We start from the raw sequence: 17,811 nt of genomic DNA on the forward strand, positions 1-17,811 counted from the left end.
AAAAAAATCATCCGTTGGACGAGGAATCGATCGCCATTCGTTGGTTGTTCTGCCATTTCGCATCACCAGCACAGTTCGTTCGGGAAAAACTTCGGCCAAAAACGGCAAAAAGAAGTGTGCGGCCTCGGATTCGCACTTTTTCGCACACGCACACGCACTCACACGTGGGCAGCGCAGCGAATCCCGCGCGCCGACGAAAAACTATTATTATTGGTGGTGAGAGTGAGAACGCAAAAAGAGAAAAACGTCGCCGTTCGCCGTGCACATAGGCCGAGGTTTTCTAATTTTTCCGCCCAGTTTTTCCTAGGCCTAGGCCAGGCAACACCGTCCGTCCAGTCCGGGCCCCCGGAACTAACGGACTCTGTAGAGAAGGCCCTATGTACGACGCAGCATCCACCAATAGACAATTTTTAAAACTCGCTTGAGAGCGCAGGCCGAGTCGGGGATTTTTTTTTTTGTTTCTAGTCAACGATCCTCCACGATGATGATGGTTGGTGGTGGGGGCCAATGAACAGGAAGTTAGCAATCGGAAGGATATCATCATCCCGGGATGGCCGGAGTTGGGGGGAGGTTTGTGACTTTTTTGCCTCCCGGGTGCAATGTGCATATCCGTCCTTCCGTTCGTCCGTTCACACGTGTGGTGGTGAGTGCGTTTTTTTCTCACTCGCTCGCTGGGGATGCACTAACTCACAGTTGATTGGAAACATAGAAGCGGATGCACTGTGTTGTATATCAGAGCCGTAGATATGACTATAGACTGCATGTCTAAGGTTAGCTGTATATTCTGAGATTTTTGTAAGCATGACCCGGGCGGAAAGTGAGTTGGTTGCGATAACTTCGAACTATCTTGGCTTGTTTATTTGCATCTTGTTGTAAACTCCTCGAGTTATGACGACTTTTGAAACCGACTGCGTATCATGGAAAGTATATTCCATGATCATACTGCATTATCTACAGTTGATATTGAGCTGTTAGTGGTAGTTTTTTTAGACTTAGCAAAAATTTCGAAAATTAATTTTTTTTCAAAAATTTTACCCGAACATCATGAAATGATTATTTTGACTTTGTTTCAAATTTATGCTGGACTTAGAAAAATTTGCAGTCACTGACCGAATTTTCAATTTCCGATACTTAGAATAATTTTCATGAGCTGATATTTTAAAGTTTGATTTTATTTATGCTGGACTTTGAAATTTTTGCGTATATTTTTTAATTCTTTACTTTTTACAGAAAAAGCATTTTTTGGGACTTAGAAAATTTTCGGGAGTTTGGAAACATGATAAATTATTTTGATGTTTATATTTGCTTTGAACCAAAATTTCGGAAAAATCGTCGAAATTACAGGAAATTTTCGTCCGATTTTTACAAAAACATCAGTTTGTTCCTAAAATAATGTCCCTAACAAAACGTCTTCATTGAAATTTTGAAATTCGAAAGTTGGTTTTTAATAATTATTGATATACCCCCTACAAAAATCGTTCCGGCACTTAGAAAATTTACGGGATCCGTATCACGACAAGATTTTCGGTAAAATTTATTTGATTTTTTGGACTTAGCAAAATTTTGGCTTTTAGCCAGTAAAATTTCGGAAAAATCGTCGAAATTACAGGAAATTTTCGTCCGATTTTTACAAAAACATCAGTTTGTTCCTAAAATAATGTCCCTAACAAAACGTCTTCATTGAAATTTTGAAATTCGAAATTTGGTTTTTAATAATTATTGATATACCCCCTACAAAAATCGTTCCGGCACTTAGAAAAATTACGGGATCCGTATCACGACAAGATTTTTGGTAGAATTTATTTGATTTTTTGGACTTAGCAAATTTTTGCTTTTGGCCAGTAAAATTTCGGAAAAATCGTCGAAATTACAGGAAATTTTCGTCCGATTTTTACAAAAACATCAGTTTGTTCCTAAAATAATGTCCCTAACAAAACGTCTTCATTGAAATTTTGAAATTCGAAAGTTGGTTTTTAATAATTATTGATATACCCCCTACAAAAATCGTTCCGGCACTTAGAAAAATTACGGGATCAGTATCACGATAAGATTTTTGGTAGAATTTTTTAGATTTTCAGGACTTTGCGAAATTTTTGCTCTCAGCCAGTTGAATATTTTTCAACATTTTGAAAAATTATTTTGATAAGAAACATTACCAGGCTTTTTGGAATTTTCCTGTGGATTTTTGGACTTATGCAATTTTAGGAATATTTTCATAAACTGTTATTTTTAATTAAAAAAAATTGAATATAGAGACTTTGGATTTTTCGTGATTTGGAAAATTATTATAACATTTTGGCAAACGCTTTCTCCACAATTTTTTAATGAGTTTTTAAAGTAAAATAATTTTTCAACTTTGAAAAATCTTGTTTTGATGTAAGTGCGTATCCCCGCCCGATCAGAAAATTACATCTTACGGTAAACTTGTCATGTTGCCAAAAACATGAAGATGACATGTTTCCAGAACGCTTGACTTAAGAGATGTAGAAACATAAAATGTAACATGAGTTACTCTACGAAACATCATAAAAATATCAAACCAAGTTGACATTTTGAACTTAAAAATATCATGTCATGGTACCGAAAAATATCATCCAGGAACATGAAATAATCATGGCCAATTCTGCTTTTTCCTGAAAAAAATGGTGCGAAAAAATATCATCCAGAAACAAAAAAAATCAAGACAGGTTCAGGTTTTTGCCTGAAAAAAACTGTTCGTAAAAATGTCATCCAGAATCATTAATGTATCATGAAAAGTTGTGATTTGTGAAGAAATCTTACAAATCCATATTTCGCAACTTCCCATGATACATTTTTATTTTCAGATGGTATCTTTCGATAGAAAACTTAAAAGGGCTTATTTTTTAAGCAAAAGTCCATCGCACTATCTGAACTGAGTACACCCTTACCAAAAAACATGATTTTCTGAGTTCAATATCTCACTTTTCATACGATTTTTTGAGTTCAACCCATTAACCATTTTTAAGCTTGTAGTACCTGAAATCAAAAAAATCGTATGAAAAGTGGGATATTGAACTCAGAAAACCATGATTTTTAGTAAGGTGTAAGCCCAATACACTGTTTACAAAAATAGTCAGAAAAAGAGAGAGACGTACCATGCGCGCACAGTGAAAGCGTACTGTGAAAAAACATTGCGTATAAATTGAATTAATTATCAACATTGATATTTAAATTGAATCGATTTATATATTGAGTTTTTCCCATTAATATTCATTTTATATTAATTCCACAAAACTCAGTTACAATGTGTATTTTTAAGGGACACCAGTCTTATCTATTTTTGAAAGTTTTGTTAATAACTTTCAATAAATCAGTTATTAAAATGATGTACACAGAAAAAAGTTGAATTTTGGAACGTTGAAAATTTGGTATGTTGAAAATTACCTCTTTTTTGACATATATTACATAAAAATGTTTAAAAATGTGAACCTGATGAATATTCATCAATAACTGATGAAAATTCATCATTTTCTGTGGTAAAACTAATCATTTATTTTGCCACAACATCTGTCACCATTCCCTGATGAATAATACCATAATTTTTTCTGTGTACTGAAAGTCAACAATATTTTTAAATGTAAAAAATATTTGAAGAGATTTATTAAATATTTAAATAAAATTTCACTTTATTTGATATTGCAAGTTACATACATCATCAGTTTTTCAATGTAATATAAACAACTTTTGTTGGCAAAAGTTACATTGACTTTAACATAATCTACTTCTAAAAAAATCTATTTATAAACATAAAAGCGATTCATGTCCAAATTTTTAAAACACTGAAATAATAAAAGCAAATCAAATATTGAAGAAAGGTGATATTCTTTCTTTAGTTGAATTATTTGCTCAAAACCAAAATCTTTCTTTGAATTAAACAGTTTCTTAAAGTACTCCTCATCTCAGTTTAGGACAATTACTATACCAATATAATACTGCAACAACGTGAAATTTAAAAAAAAAATCTCTTTACGAGAACGTCTTTTGAAACAATAATTCGCACAAAATATTCTAGTAACTTCCCAGAAAAAGATTTTCGAAGCATTGATTTGGTTTGAAAAAAAATATATTTGCAAAAGTAACAAAATGAAGTTTGAACAGTGATAGGTTCACTTTAAAATAATATTTTTCGTACATACCTGGTTAATCCTCTTCAAATCCATTCAACCAAAGCACGGTTGCATCGCATCTAATTTGTCTAATTAAACAAAATGCCAGATGCTGAATGTCCCGAAACATGCCCAGGTTGTGGTCCTGTTAAAGAAAACAAATCACAAAGTATCAATTTTCAAACAGAATTTCCAGGGCTTTTTTATCAAATAATCCAATATGATATAATAAAAATATAGAAAAGGAAAGCAAATAATACTTATCTGAGTCAAAAATCGTTGAAATACTTCTTCCTACTAAGTATTTCGAACCAGCTTGTACCATCGATTCAGATGGACTCCACTTTCCACCTTCACCGGGAAACTGCTCGCGAGTCGCCCAATAGATTACCTCCTCCGAAATAACCAGAGAAAGGTTCTTCCTTCTGTCACGGACACCCCTAAAGGATAGAAGCAATGTCACATTGTCACGTCCTTGCCCCTGCCACACACTCACAATAATCAATTAAAAACGTAAATAAACCCCAAAGCACAGTCACATGAACAATCACTGGCCGCTGCCAGCACCAACGCGAATTTGTCAGTTTTTCTCTCGCTCACCCCCTCCGGAAACACCAAGAAAGTTTCATCCAGTTGTAATCACCCGTTCACCAAGAATACGTCAAACGTAAACAAACACACACGCACACAATCGCGCATTCGCGAAAACAATGTTCCCCCACAAATCAGGATTCCAATCACGCGACACAAAATCAAAACAAACTTTACCAGCTGTGTTTTCCTTCACCGAGAACTCCCGTGTCCTGTCAAATTCACCGAAATAGTTCCGGCGTTGATCCGTGTCAAGACAGCACCTGCATGAGGAGGAGGAGGAAGGAGGCCAAGTGACATTGAGGGCAAGAGGATTCCTCTTCTGGGTGCAGCTGCTTGGCCTGAACATTCCTTGCATCCGCCAACACTGAGCGGAACTTTTTCTTTGCCCCCAGCAGCCAAAACAGAAGCAATCACTTAACCACAATATATCGCAGCTCCCGAACGCCACGGACCGAACGAACACACACTCCCTCGGCCACAGAACGTACTCACAACCCGCGGCGATTCGCGGACTACAATTTATCCGCGGAAAACTACTGCGCGAAAACGTAAACAAACCAGCCCGCCACAAACGCAAAAGCTGTCTGTCTGCCGATTGCCGATTCCTGTCACGACATGTCTCGCGCGTTGCGTGCGAGCAGTGAACGAAAGAGAGAGAGAGAGAGAGCGAGCGCGTGGGCTCATTTTTGCACTTTGCGGTAAAATACTTTTAATGTGATTAGTTTAACTAATGTATTTAAAGTAAATTAAAGTGAAAAAATCAATAAAAATTTCCATTAATAAAACTGGCAGTTTGCGGAGGAGTGAAAATTTTGCTAAGTCCAACGAAAACATAATGAAAAATAATTGTATCATCTCATAATTGACAGGTCGGTTTTTTCTAAGTCCCAAAATAATTGGGCATTCGAAATTTTGCTAAGTCCAGCGAAAACAAGATAAAACTAGAAAATATCATCTTATGATGGAGTGGTCGATTTTTTTCTAAGTCCCAAAATAAATTGGCTTTCGAAATTTTCCTAAGTCCAGCGAAAACTTGATCAAACATCAAAATATCATCTCATGATAAACGGGTTGAATTTTTTTCAAAGTCCCAAATAAATTGATTTTCGAAATTCTGCTAAGTCCAAAAATATCAAATAGAAATGAAAATAAAACATTTGATGATACACTGTTTAGGAACATAAAAAGTATCATGAATTTCGGCGGCCATTTTTTTAGTTTTTGGAACAAACAAAAATCATGCCATGTTCACAAAAACAACTCAAGTTATTTTTTTGTTCGTCCCATGATGCGACTTTCTGCCCGGGCGATCAGAAAATTACATCTTACGGTAAACTTGTCATGTTGCCAAAAACATGAAGATGACATGTTTCCAGAACGCTTGACTTAAGAGATGTAGAAACATAAAATGTAACATGAGTTACTCTACGAAACATCAAAAAAATATCAAACCAAGTTGTCATTTTGAACTTAAAAATATCATGTCATGGTACCGAAAAATATCATCCAGGAACATGAAATAATCATGGCCAATTCTGCTTTTTCCTGAAAAAATTGGTGCGAAAAAATATCATCCAGAAACATAAAAAATCAAGACAGGTTCAGGTTTTTGCCTGAAAAAAACTGTTCGTAAAAATTTCATCCAGAATCATTAATGTATCATGAAAAGTTGTGATTTGTGAAGAAATCTTACAAATCCATATTTCGCAACTTCCCATGATACAATTTTATTTTCAGATGGTATCTTTCGACAGAAAACTTAAAAGGGCTTATTTTTAAGCAAAAGTCCATCGCACTACACGGAGAAAAAAGAGTTCCAAAAATCGTGAACAAGCGTTCATGAAATTCGGAACCACGAACAAAGTGTTCAAATTCCATGGTACGATTTTGAAAAACGTACCATGAAATTTGAACACTTTGTTCGTGGTTCCAATTTCATGAACGCTTGTTCACGATTTTGAGAACTCTTTTTTCTCCGTGTATCTGAACTGAGTACACCCTTACCAAAAAACATGATTTTCTGAGTTCAATATCTCACTTTTCATACGATTTTTTGAGTTCAACCCATATAACCATTTTTAAGCTTGTAGTACCTGAACTCAAAAAAAACGTATGAAAAAATAGATATTGAACTCAGAAAACCATGATTTTTAGTAAGGGTGTAAGCCCAATACACTGTTTACAAAAATAGTCAGAAAAGAGAGAGGCGTAACATGCGCGCACAGTGAAAGCGTACTGTAAAAAAAAAAAACATTGCGTATAAATTGAATTAATTATCAACATTGATATTTAAATTGAATCGATTTATATATTGAGTTTTTCCCATTAATATTCATTTTATATTAATTCCACAAAACTCAGTTACAATGTGTATTTTTTAAGGGACACCAGTCTTATCAATTTTTTGAAAGTTTTGTTAATAACTTCCAATCAATCAGTTATTAAAATGATGTACACAGAAAAAAAGTTGAATTTTGGAACGTTTAAAATTTGGTATGTTGAAAATTACCTCATTTTTTGACTAATATTACATAAAAATGTTTAAAAATGTGAACCTGTTGAATTTTCTTCAATAACTGATGAAAATTCATCATTTTCTGTGGTAAAACTAACCATTTATTTTGCCACAACATCTGTCACCATTCCCTGATGAATATTACCATCATTTTTCTGTGTACTGAAAGTCAACAATATTTTTAAATGTAAAAAATATTTGAAGAGATTTATTAAATATTTAAATAAAATTTCATTTTATTTGATATTGCAAGTTACATAGATCATCAGTTTTTCAATGTAATATAAACAACTTTTTGTTGGCAAAAGTTACATTGACTTTAACATAATCTACTTCTAAAAAAATCTAATTATAAACATAAAAACGATTCATGTCCAAATTCTTTAAAACACTGAAATAATAAAAGCAAATCAAATATTGAAGAAAGGTGATGTTCTTTCTTTAGTTGAATTATTTGCTCAAAACCAAAATCTTTCTTTGAATTAAACAGTTTCTTAAAGTACTCCTCATCTCAGTTTAGGACAATTACTATACCAATATAATACTGCAACAACGTGAAATTTAAAAATCTCTTTACGAGAACGTCTTTTGAAAATATTGAAACAATAATTCGAACAAAATATTCTAGTAACTTCCCAGAAAAAGATTTTCGAAGCATTGATTTGGTTTGAAAAAAAATAAATTTGCAAAAGTAACAAAATAAAGTTTGAACAGTGATAGGTTCACTTTAAAATAATATTTTTCGTACATACCTGGTTAATCCTCTTCAAATCCATTCAACCAAAGCACGGTTGCATCGCAGCTAATTTGTCTAATTAAACAAAATGCCAGATGCTGAATGTCCCGAAACATGTCCAGGTTGTGGTCCTGTTAAAGAAAACAAAACACTAAGTATCAATTTTCAAACAGAATTTCCAGAGCTTTTTTTATCAAATAATCCAATATGATATAATAAAAAAAGGAAAGCAAATAATACTTATCTGAGTCAAAAAATCGTTGAAATACTTCTTCCTACTAAGTATTTCGAACCAGCTTGTACCATCGATTCAGATGGACTCCACTTTCCACCTTCACCGGGAAACTGCTCGCGAGTCGCCCAATAGATTACCTCCTCCGAAATAACCAGAGAAAGGTTCTTCCTTCTGTCACGGACACCCCTAAAGGATAGAAGCAATGTCACATTGTCACGTCCTTGCCCCTGCCACACACTCACAATAATCAATTAAAAACGTAAACAAACCCCAAAGCACAGTCACATGAACAATCACAGGCCGCAGCCAGCACCAACGCGGATTTGTCAGTTTTTCTCGCTCACCCCCTCCGGAAACACCAAGAAAGTTTCATCCAGTTCTAATCACCCGTTCACCTAGAATACGTCAAACGTAAACAAACACACACGCACACAATCGCGCATTCGCGAAAACAATGTTCCCCCACAAATCAGGATTCCAATCACGCGACACAAAATCAAAACAAACTTTACCAGCTGTGTTTTCCTTCACCGAGAACTCCCGTGTCCTGTAAAATTCACCGAAATAGTTCCGGCGTTGATCCGTGTCAAGACAGCACCTGCAGGAGGAGGAGGAGGAAGGAGGCCAAGTGACATTGAGGGCAAGAGGATTCCTCTTCTGGGTGCAGCTGCTTGGCCTGAACATTCCTTGCATCCGCCAACACTGAGCGGAACTTTTTCTTCGCCCCCAGCAGCCAATACAGAAGCAATCACTTAACCACAATATATCGCGGCTCCCGAACTCAACGGAATGAACGAACACACACTCCCTCCGCCACAGAATGTACTCACAACCCGCGGCGATACGCGGACTACAATTTATCCGCGGAAAACTACTGCGCGAAAACGTAAACAAACCAGCCCGCCACGAACGCAAAAGCTGTCTGTCTGCCAATTGCCGATTCCTGTCACGACATGTCTCGCGCGTTGCGTGCGAGCAGTGAACGAAAGAAGAGAGAAGAGAGAGAGAGAGAGCGAGTGAGCTCGTGGGCTCATTTTTGCGCTTTGCGATGAAATTTTATTTGCGGTAAAATACTTTTAATGTGATTAGTTTAACTAGTGTATTTAAAGTAAATTAAAGTGAAAAAAAAACTCAATAAAAAATTCCTTTCACAAAACTGGCATTTTGCGGAGGAGTGGAAATTTTGCTAAGTCGAACGAAAACATGATGAAAAGTAATTGTATCATCTCATAATTGACAGGTCGATTTTTTTCTAAGTCCCAAAATAATTCGGCATTCGAAATTTTGCTAAGTCCAGCGAAAACAAGATAAAACTATAAAATATCATCCCATGATGGAGTGGTCGATTTTTTTCTAAGTCCCAAAAAAATTGGCTTTCGAAATTTTCCTAAGTCCAGTGAAAACTTGATCAAACATCAAAATATCATCTCATGATAAACGGGTCGAAATTTTTTCAAAGTCCCAAATAAATTAATTTTCGAAATTCTGCTAAGTCCAAAAATATCAAAAAGAAATGAAAATAAAACATTTGATGATACACTGTTTAGGAACATAAAAAGTATCATGAATTTCGGCGGCCATTTTTTTAGTTTTTGGAACAAACAAAAATCATGTCATGTTCACAAAAACAGTCCATGTTATTTTTGTGTTCTTCCTAAGATGCGATTTTCTGCCCGGGTCGGGCCCCCGATCAGAAAATTACATCTTACGGTAAACTTGTCATGTTGCCAAAAACATGAAGATGACATGTTTCCAAAACGCTTGACTTAAGAGATGTAGAAACATAAAATGTAACATGAGTTACTCTACGAAACATCAAAAAAATATCAAACCAAGTTGTCATTTTGAACTTAAAAATATCATGTCATGGTACCGAAAAATATCATCCAGGAACATGAAATAATCATGGCCAATTCTGCTTTTTCCTGAAAAAAATGGTGCGAAAAAATATCATCCAGAAACATAAAAAATCAAGACAGGTTCAGGTTTTTGCCAGAAAAACACTGTTCGTAAAAATTTCATCCAGAATCATTAATGTATCATGAAAAGTTGTGATTTGTGAAGAAATCTTACAAATCCATATTTCGCAACTTCCCATGATACAATTTTATTTTCAGATGGTATCTTTCGACAGAAAACTTAAAAGGGCTTATTTTTAAGCAAAAGTCCATCGCACTATCTGAACTGAGTACACCCTTACCAAAAAACATGATTTTCTGAGTTCAATATCTCACTTTTCATACGATTTTTTGAGTTCAACCCATATAACCATTTTTAAGCTTGTAGTACCTGAACTCAAAAAAATCGTATGAAAAGTGAGATATTGAACTCAGAAAACCATGATTTTTAGTAAGGGTGTAAAATACACTGTTTACAAAAATAGTCAGAAAAAGAGAGAGAGGCGTAACATGCGCGCACAGTGAAAGCGTACTATGAAAAAAACATTGCGTATAAATTGAATTTATTATCAACATTGATATTTAAATTGAATCGATTTATATATTGAGTTTTTCCCATTAATATTCATTTTATATTAATTCCACAAAATTCAGTTACAATGTGTATTTTTTAAGGGACACCAGTCTTATCTATTTTTTGAAAGTTTTGTTAATAACTTTCAATCACTCAGTTATTAAAATGATGTACACAGAAAAAAAGTTGAATTTTGGAACGTTGAAAATTTGGTATGTTGAAAATTACCTCTTTTTGACATATATTACATAAAAATGTTTAAAAATGTGAACCTGATGAATATTCATCAATAACTGATGAAAATTCATCATTTTCTGTGGTAAAACTAATCATTTATTTTGCCACAACATCTGTCACCATTCCCTGATGAATATTACCATCATTTTTTCTGTGTACTGAAAGTCAACAATATTTTTAAATGTAAAAATATTTGAAGAGATTTATTAAATATTTAAATAAAATTTCACTTTATTTGATATTGCAAGTTACATAGATCATCAGTTTTTCAATGTAATATAAACAACTTTTTGTTGGCAAAAGTTACATTGACTTTAACATAATCTACTTCTAAAAAAATCTATTTATAAACATAAAAACGATTCATGTCCAAATTCTTTAAAACACTGAAATAATAAAAGCAAATCAAATATTGAAGAAAGGTGATGTTCTTTCTTTAGTTGAATTATTTGCTGAAAACCAAAATCTTTTTTTGAATTAAACAGTTTCTTAAAGTACTCCTCATCTCAGTTTAGGACAATTACTATACCAATATAATACTGCAACAACGTGAAATTTAAAAAAAATCTCTTTACGAGAACGTCTTTTGAAAATATTGAAACAATAATTCTCACAAAATATTCTGGTAACTTCCCAGAAAAAGATTTTCGAAGCATTGATTTGGTAAAAAAAAATATATTTGCAAAAGTAACAAAATGAAGTTTGAACAGTGATAGGTTCACTTTAAAATAATATTTTTCGTACATACCTGGTTAATCCTCTTCAAATCCATTCAACCAAAGCACGGTTGCATCGCAGCTAATTTGTCAAATTAAACAAAATGCCAGATGCTGAATGTCCCGAAACATGCCCAGGTTGTGGTCCTGTTAAAGAAAACAAAACACAAAGTATCAATTTTCAAACAGAATTTCCAGGGTTTTTATCAAATAATCCAATATGATATAATAAAAAAAGGAAAGCAAATAATACTTATCTGAGTCAAAATCGTTGAAATACTTCTTCCTACTAAGTATTTCGAACCAGCTTGTATCATCGATTCAGATGGACTCCACTTTCCACCTTCACCGGGAAACTGCTCGCGAGTCGCCCAATAGATTACCTCCTCCGAAATAACCAGAGAAAGGTTCTTCCTTCTGTCACGGACACCCCTAAAGGATAGAAGCAATGTCACATTGTCTCGTCTTTGCCCCTGCCACACACTCACAATAATCAATTGAAAACGTAAACAAACCCCAAAGCACAGTCACATGAACAATCACAGGCCGCAGCCAGCACCAACGCGAATTTGTCAGTTTTTTTCTCGCTCACCCCCTCCGGAAACACCAATAAAGTTTCATCCAATTGTAATCACCCGTTCACCAAGAATACGTCAAACGTAAACAAACACACACTCACACAATCGCGCATTCGCGAAAACAATGTTCCCCCACAAATCAGGATTCCAATCACGCGACACAAAATCAAAACAAACTTTACCAGCTGTGTTTTCCTTCACCGAGAACTCCCGTGTCCTGTCAAATTCACCGAAATAGTTTCGGCGTTGATCCGTGTCAAGACAGCACCTGCAGGAGGAGGAGGAGGAAGGAGGCCAAGTGACATTGAGGGCAAGAGGATTCCTCTTCTGGGTGCAGCTGCTTGGCCTGAACATTCCTTGCATCCGCCAACACTGAGCGGAACTTTTTCTTCGCCCCCAGCAGCCAAAACAGAAGCAATCACTTAACCACAATATATCGCGGCTCCCGAACTCAACGGAACGAACAAACACACACTCCCTCCGCCACAGAATGTACTCACAACCCGCGGCGATTCGCGGACTACAATTTATCCGCGGAAAACTACTGCGCGAAAACGTAAACAAACCAGCCCGCCACGAACGCAAAAGCTGTCTGTCTGCCGATTGCCGATTCCTGTCACGACATGTCTCGCGCGTTGCGTGCGAGCAGTAAACGAAAGAGAGAGAGAGAGAGAGTGAGCGCGTGGGCTCATTTTTGCGCTTAGCGATGAAATTTTATTTGCGGTAAAATACTTTTAATGTGATTAGTTTAACTAGTGTATTTAAAGTAAATTAAAGTGAAAAAAAACTCAATAAAAAATTCCACTAACAAAACTGGCAGTTTGCGGAGGAGTGGAAATTTTGCTAAGTCCAACGAAAACATGATGAAAAGTAATTGTATCATCTCATAATTGACAGGTCGGTTTTTTTCTAAGTCCCAAAATAATTTGGCTTTCGAAATTTTTCTAAGTCCAGCGAAAACTTGATCAAACATCAAAATATCATCTCATGATAGACGGGTCGAAATTTTTTCAAAGTCCCAAATAAATTAATTTTCGAAATTCTGCTAAGTCCAAAAATATCAAATATAAATGAAAATAAAACATTTGATGATACACTGTTTAGGAACATAAAAAGTATCATGAATTTCGGCGGCCAATTTTTTAGTTTTTGGAACAAACAAAAATCATGCCATGTTCACAAAAACAGTCCATGATATTTTTGTGTTCTTCCTAAGATGCGATTTTCTGCCCGGGCCGGGGACGTGAAGTATAAAGAAACTACAGTTTTTTTTTGTTCTTTAAGTTTGTAATGTTTTTCTGTAAATTTTCAACAAAATTAGTTTTAAATATTTAACTCACAATTAATTTAACCTATATTGATGTTTACAATAAATTAATTTCATGAAACAATGGAAAAAATATCCTTTTGGAGCATATAACATTTAAAAAAAAAGTATTAGATTGGTTCAAAATGATTTAATAACAATGTTTGCGATTGAAGAAATTACAGATTTGATTATTTCGAGTTTTGCAGAATTCTAGAATCTAGATTGTAATTTTTTTATACACATCATAACATAGCAGAACATATGGAGCATTTTGAACTTATTGCCAATTTTGAATTTGAGACCACAGATTGGAAAACCAGCATAGAAAAAAAAAAATCATAAATTCAAAGAAATTTTGCAGATTTTTGAAAGTATCACAACTTTATAAATGTATAAATCTTTTTAAATATTTTTTTTCTTGAAAATGTTAAATAATGGGCTTGCTTCAAAAAATAATATTTGCTGCACCCTCGACCTTGACCCGAGCCGAGGGTCACAAGCTTTAAATAAAATTTGTACAGATCTAATATAAAATAACACTTTGTTAAATGTGTGCAGCAATCTTTGCTGATGTTTTCAGGTTGATGTACGTTCTCACTCGAAAATGACTAGAGGGTGACGATTCTCGAGATTTCCAATTTCCCGGGAATCGAGAGTTGAATTTGGATATTTCCCGGGAATTCCCGGGACCCGGGAGTGTTTTTAACTATGCCAATAGTGCCAATAATGTATAAAGAAAAGTTATAAATATGTTTCTTTTCAATGAATTCAGTTACGATTTATTCATACTTATTCTATGAAACGATAATTAGTAGCCTCATTATTTTTGGGAACTAGGTTTGATCTACCTTTTAATTTTTTCCTGAATCTGCAAATACAACTTGTTGTTCGAACTTATTATTAGATTTTTGTGAAGTAAAAAAAAAGCTAATATAATTTCCCAATATCGGGATTTTTGCAATTTGATAAATAACGACTCAAAACAACAATTCCAGAGTTTTTTTAAAAGACCAATAGACTGTTGTCTTTCATATGTTTATAGCACCTAATAAAAAAAACTCTAGAATTTAAAATTGTTTTTTTAAGGTCAACTGTAAATATTCATTGAAGAAATAGTAATCAGGAAAACCCGAATGTTCACATTTGGCGGACCTTAACTTTACAAAGGATGCCAAAGTTTTTTTCTTCCAAAATATAATTTAATATTGGGGTTGAAGCGAAACACAAAATGAATTATTGACATGAAAGAAGGCGAAATTAAATTAATAAGAATTAAAAAAAACAAGATTATAAGGATTGCTATGCTTGAAAGAGGATATGGAAATTATACTGATCTTGAAAAGGCTTTTCCCTCTTAGAAATAATAAATAAAAAAAATATATTTAAAAAACATTAGACTTCCTTCCTGGAGTCTAACTGATAAATATGCTTTAAGGAAAATTATAGAATCCACATTGTTTTGAGTTCTCTCAATTATAGTTATTGGAATTTTTGATAAGTTTCTACTTTCTGAATAAGAAGATAAGAGAAGCATTAATGCCAATATTGGTTCATTCGAACTTGAACATCTTATATTTAACATTCAATGTTCTAAACAATTTCAAATTTCCAAATGTTTTTTTTTCTGGTTAGCTTCAATTTGCTTCGATATTTATATAATTAAAATTTCCCGGGAGTCTCGACCAAATTTCCCGGGAATCGAGGGGTCCAAAAATGGTCGATTTCCCGGGAATTTTTTCCCGGGAATTCCCGCTACTTATGTTGATATATTAATAATAGCTAAATTTTAATACAGAAAAATGGAAAGCTAAAATTAAAAAAATTAACAAAATCACAACAAAATATCTTTTTATCTTCATGCTAATAATTTTAATAAAACTTCAAGGATATTTGTTTAATAAATCCTTTGATTGATTTTGATTAATGATAAATAAATACAAAAAATAAATTTTTCAGCTGATTTTTTAAACAATTTACAAAAAAGAACATGAATACCGCAAACTGGGGTGACTTTGATAGCCCGGGGTGACTTTGATAGGTTTTTCAAATGCCCGTCAAATTAGTGTCTAAAAATTTTTGAGAATTTTAAGTATGTAAGCATTAAGGGATAGCTTATTATCGAACATATATGCAAAAATGTGACTGTTACATTGGATGTATCAAAATTAGTGGCCAAATCAAATTTCTATCAATGTCACCCCGGGGTATCAAAGTCACCCCAGTTTACGGTAAATTGTTTTGGCCAAACTACTCAAAAATCACAAAAAAAACATAAAAATCATGAAAAAATTAATAAATTTTAGCATTAAGCCAAATTGGCAGAAAATTGAAATAAATATTTTTGACTATTTTTAACAAAAGAGAGCCAACATATTTATTGCTTGATGCAGTTATAGAAACATTAAAGTTAAAATGACAATACGGTGATGATGAAACAATATTCAAAATGTCACTCTTTATCATAGTTTTTATTTTATTGATATCACAATTCAAACATTTCCGGTTATTTATTTCGTTTGATTTCGTTAGTAGTTATGTCCAAATAATTATATCTAGCAGTTTTTTATAATGTTTTTTTTTTCCTTTTTTTGTAAATCAAACTTGTTTCACTTCCTATTACATCCCACATTATAAGATTCTGGTGGACTAGTTTTCTGCTAACCAGAAAATAAACATAAATTGAATACAGTCCAGACTCGATTATCCGAAGTTTCGAATATCCCAAGGTTTGTGTAGAACTTCGGATAATGGAATTGCGAACAAAAACAAATTTTCCGTAATTTTCCATCATTTTTTTTTTTGTATTTAACATAAGGGTAATTCTCCGCCAACTCACACAGCAGTTGCCCCGACCCCTCTTCGATTTGTCCCTGATCACGAATCCGAGGTCCGTTTTTTGATATCTCGTGACGGAGGGGCGGTACGACCCCTTCAATTTTTGAACATGCGAAAAAAGAGGTGTTTTTCAATAATTTGCAGCCTGAAACGGTGATGAGATAGAAATTTGGTGTCAAAGGGACTTTTATGTAAAATTAGACGCCCAATTTGATGGCGTACTCAGAATTCCGAAAAAACGTATTTTTCATCGAAAAAAACACTAAGAAAGTTTTAAAAATTCTCCCATTTTCCGTTACTCGACTGTAAAATTTTTTGGAACATGTCATTTTATGGGAAATTTAATGTACTTTTCGAATCTACATTGACCCAGAAGGGTCATTTTTTCATTTAGAACAAAATTTTTCATTTTAAAATTTCGTGTTTTTTCTAACTTTTCAGGGTTATTTTTTAGAGTGTAACAATGTTCTACAAAGTTGTAGAGCAGACAATTACAAAAATTTTGATATATAGATATAAGGGGTTTGCTTGTAAACATCATGAGTTATCGTGATTTTACGAAAAAAAGTTTTGAAAAAGTTGGTCGTCATCGATCATGGCCGTTCATGGTCACCCGCGACAGACATGGACGACGAAACAAAGAGAAACGCAAAAAGTTACTTTTTCAAAACTTTTTTTCGTAAAATCGCGATAACTCGTGATGTTTATAAGCAAACCCTTATATCTATATATCAAAATTTTTGTAATTGTCTACTCTACAACTTTGTAGAACATTGTTACACTCTAAAAATAACCCTGCAAAGTTAGAAAAACACGAAATTTTAAAATGAAAATTTTGTTCTAAATGAAAAATGACCCTTCTGGGTCAATGTAGATTCGAAAAGTACATTAAATTTCCCATAAAATGACATGTTCCAAAATTTTACAGTCGAGTAACGGAAAATGGGAGAATTTTAAAACTTTTAGTGTTTTTCGATGAAAATACGTTTTCCGAATTCTGAGTACGCCATCAAATCGGGCGTCTAATTTTACATAAAGTCCCTTTGACACCAAATTTCCATCTCATCACCGTTTTAGGCTGCAAATTTTTGAAAAACACCTCTTTGCGCATGTTCAAAATGGAAGGGTCGTACCCCCTCCGTCACGAGCTATCAAAAAACGGACCTCGGATTCGTGATCAGGGACAAAAGTTACCCCTTAGGACAAAGTTTCACGTAAATCGAAGAGGGGTCGGGGCAACTTTTCCCGATTTCGTGTGAGTTGGTAGAGAATTACCCATAAAATTAGTGTTCTACGACCCAATTTTCGTCAAATTTGAGTTGTTCATTGCCTGTTAAATAATGAAATGCATTTTTCAATAGTACACCCCGCTATTTTGACCACCATCATGAATTTAAAAAAACTAATCATTTTAGCGTAAAATGTGTTTTTTATGATTCGATTGTCCGAAGTTTTGA

General features: G+C 33.9%; 1 protein-coding gene across 4 annotated transcripts in view; it reads right to left on the reverse strand.

The window, feature by feature from the left end:
- Positions 1–17,811, reverse strand: part of LOC6035990 (zinc finger protein 813) — a 106,674-nt gene that overhangs the window by 73,325 nt on the left and 15,538 nt on the right. The gene's annotated exons all lie outside the window — the stretch shown is intronic.

Source organism: Culex quinquefasciatus, chromosome 2 (assembly GCF_015732765.1).
Source record: "Culex quinquefasciatus strain JHB chromosome 2, VPISU_Cqui_1.0_pri_paternal, whole genome shotgun sequence".
NCBI lineage: Eukaryota > Metazoa > Arthropoda > Insecta > Diptera > Culicidae > Culex > Culex quinquefasciatus.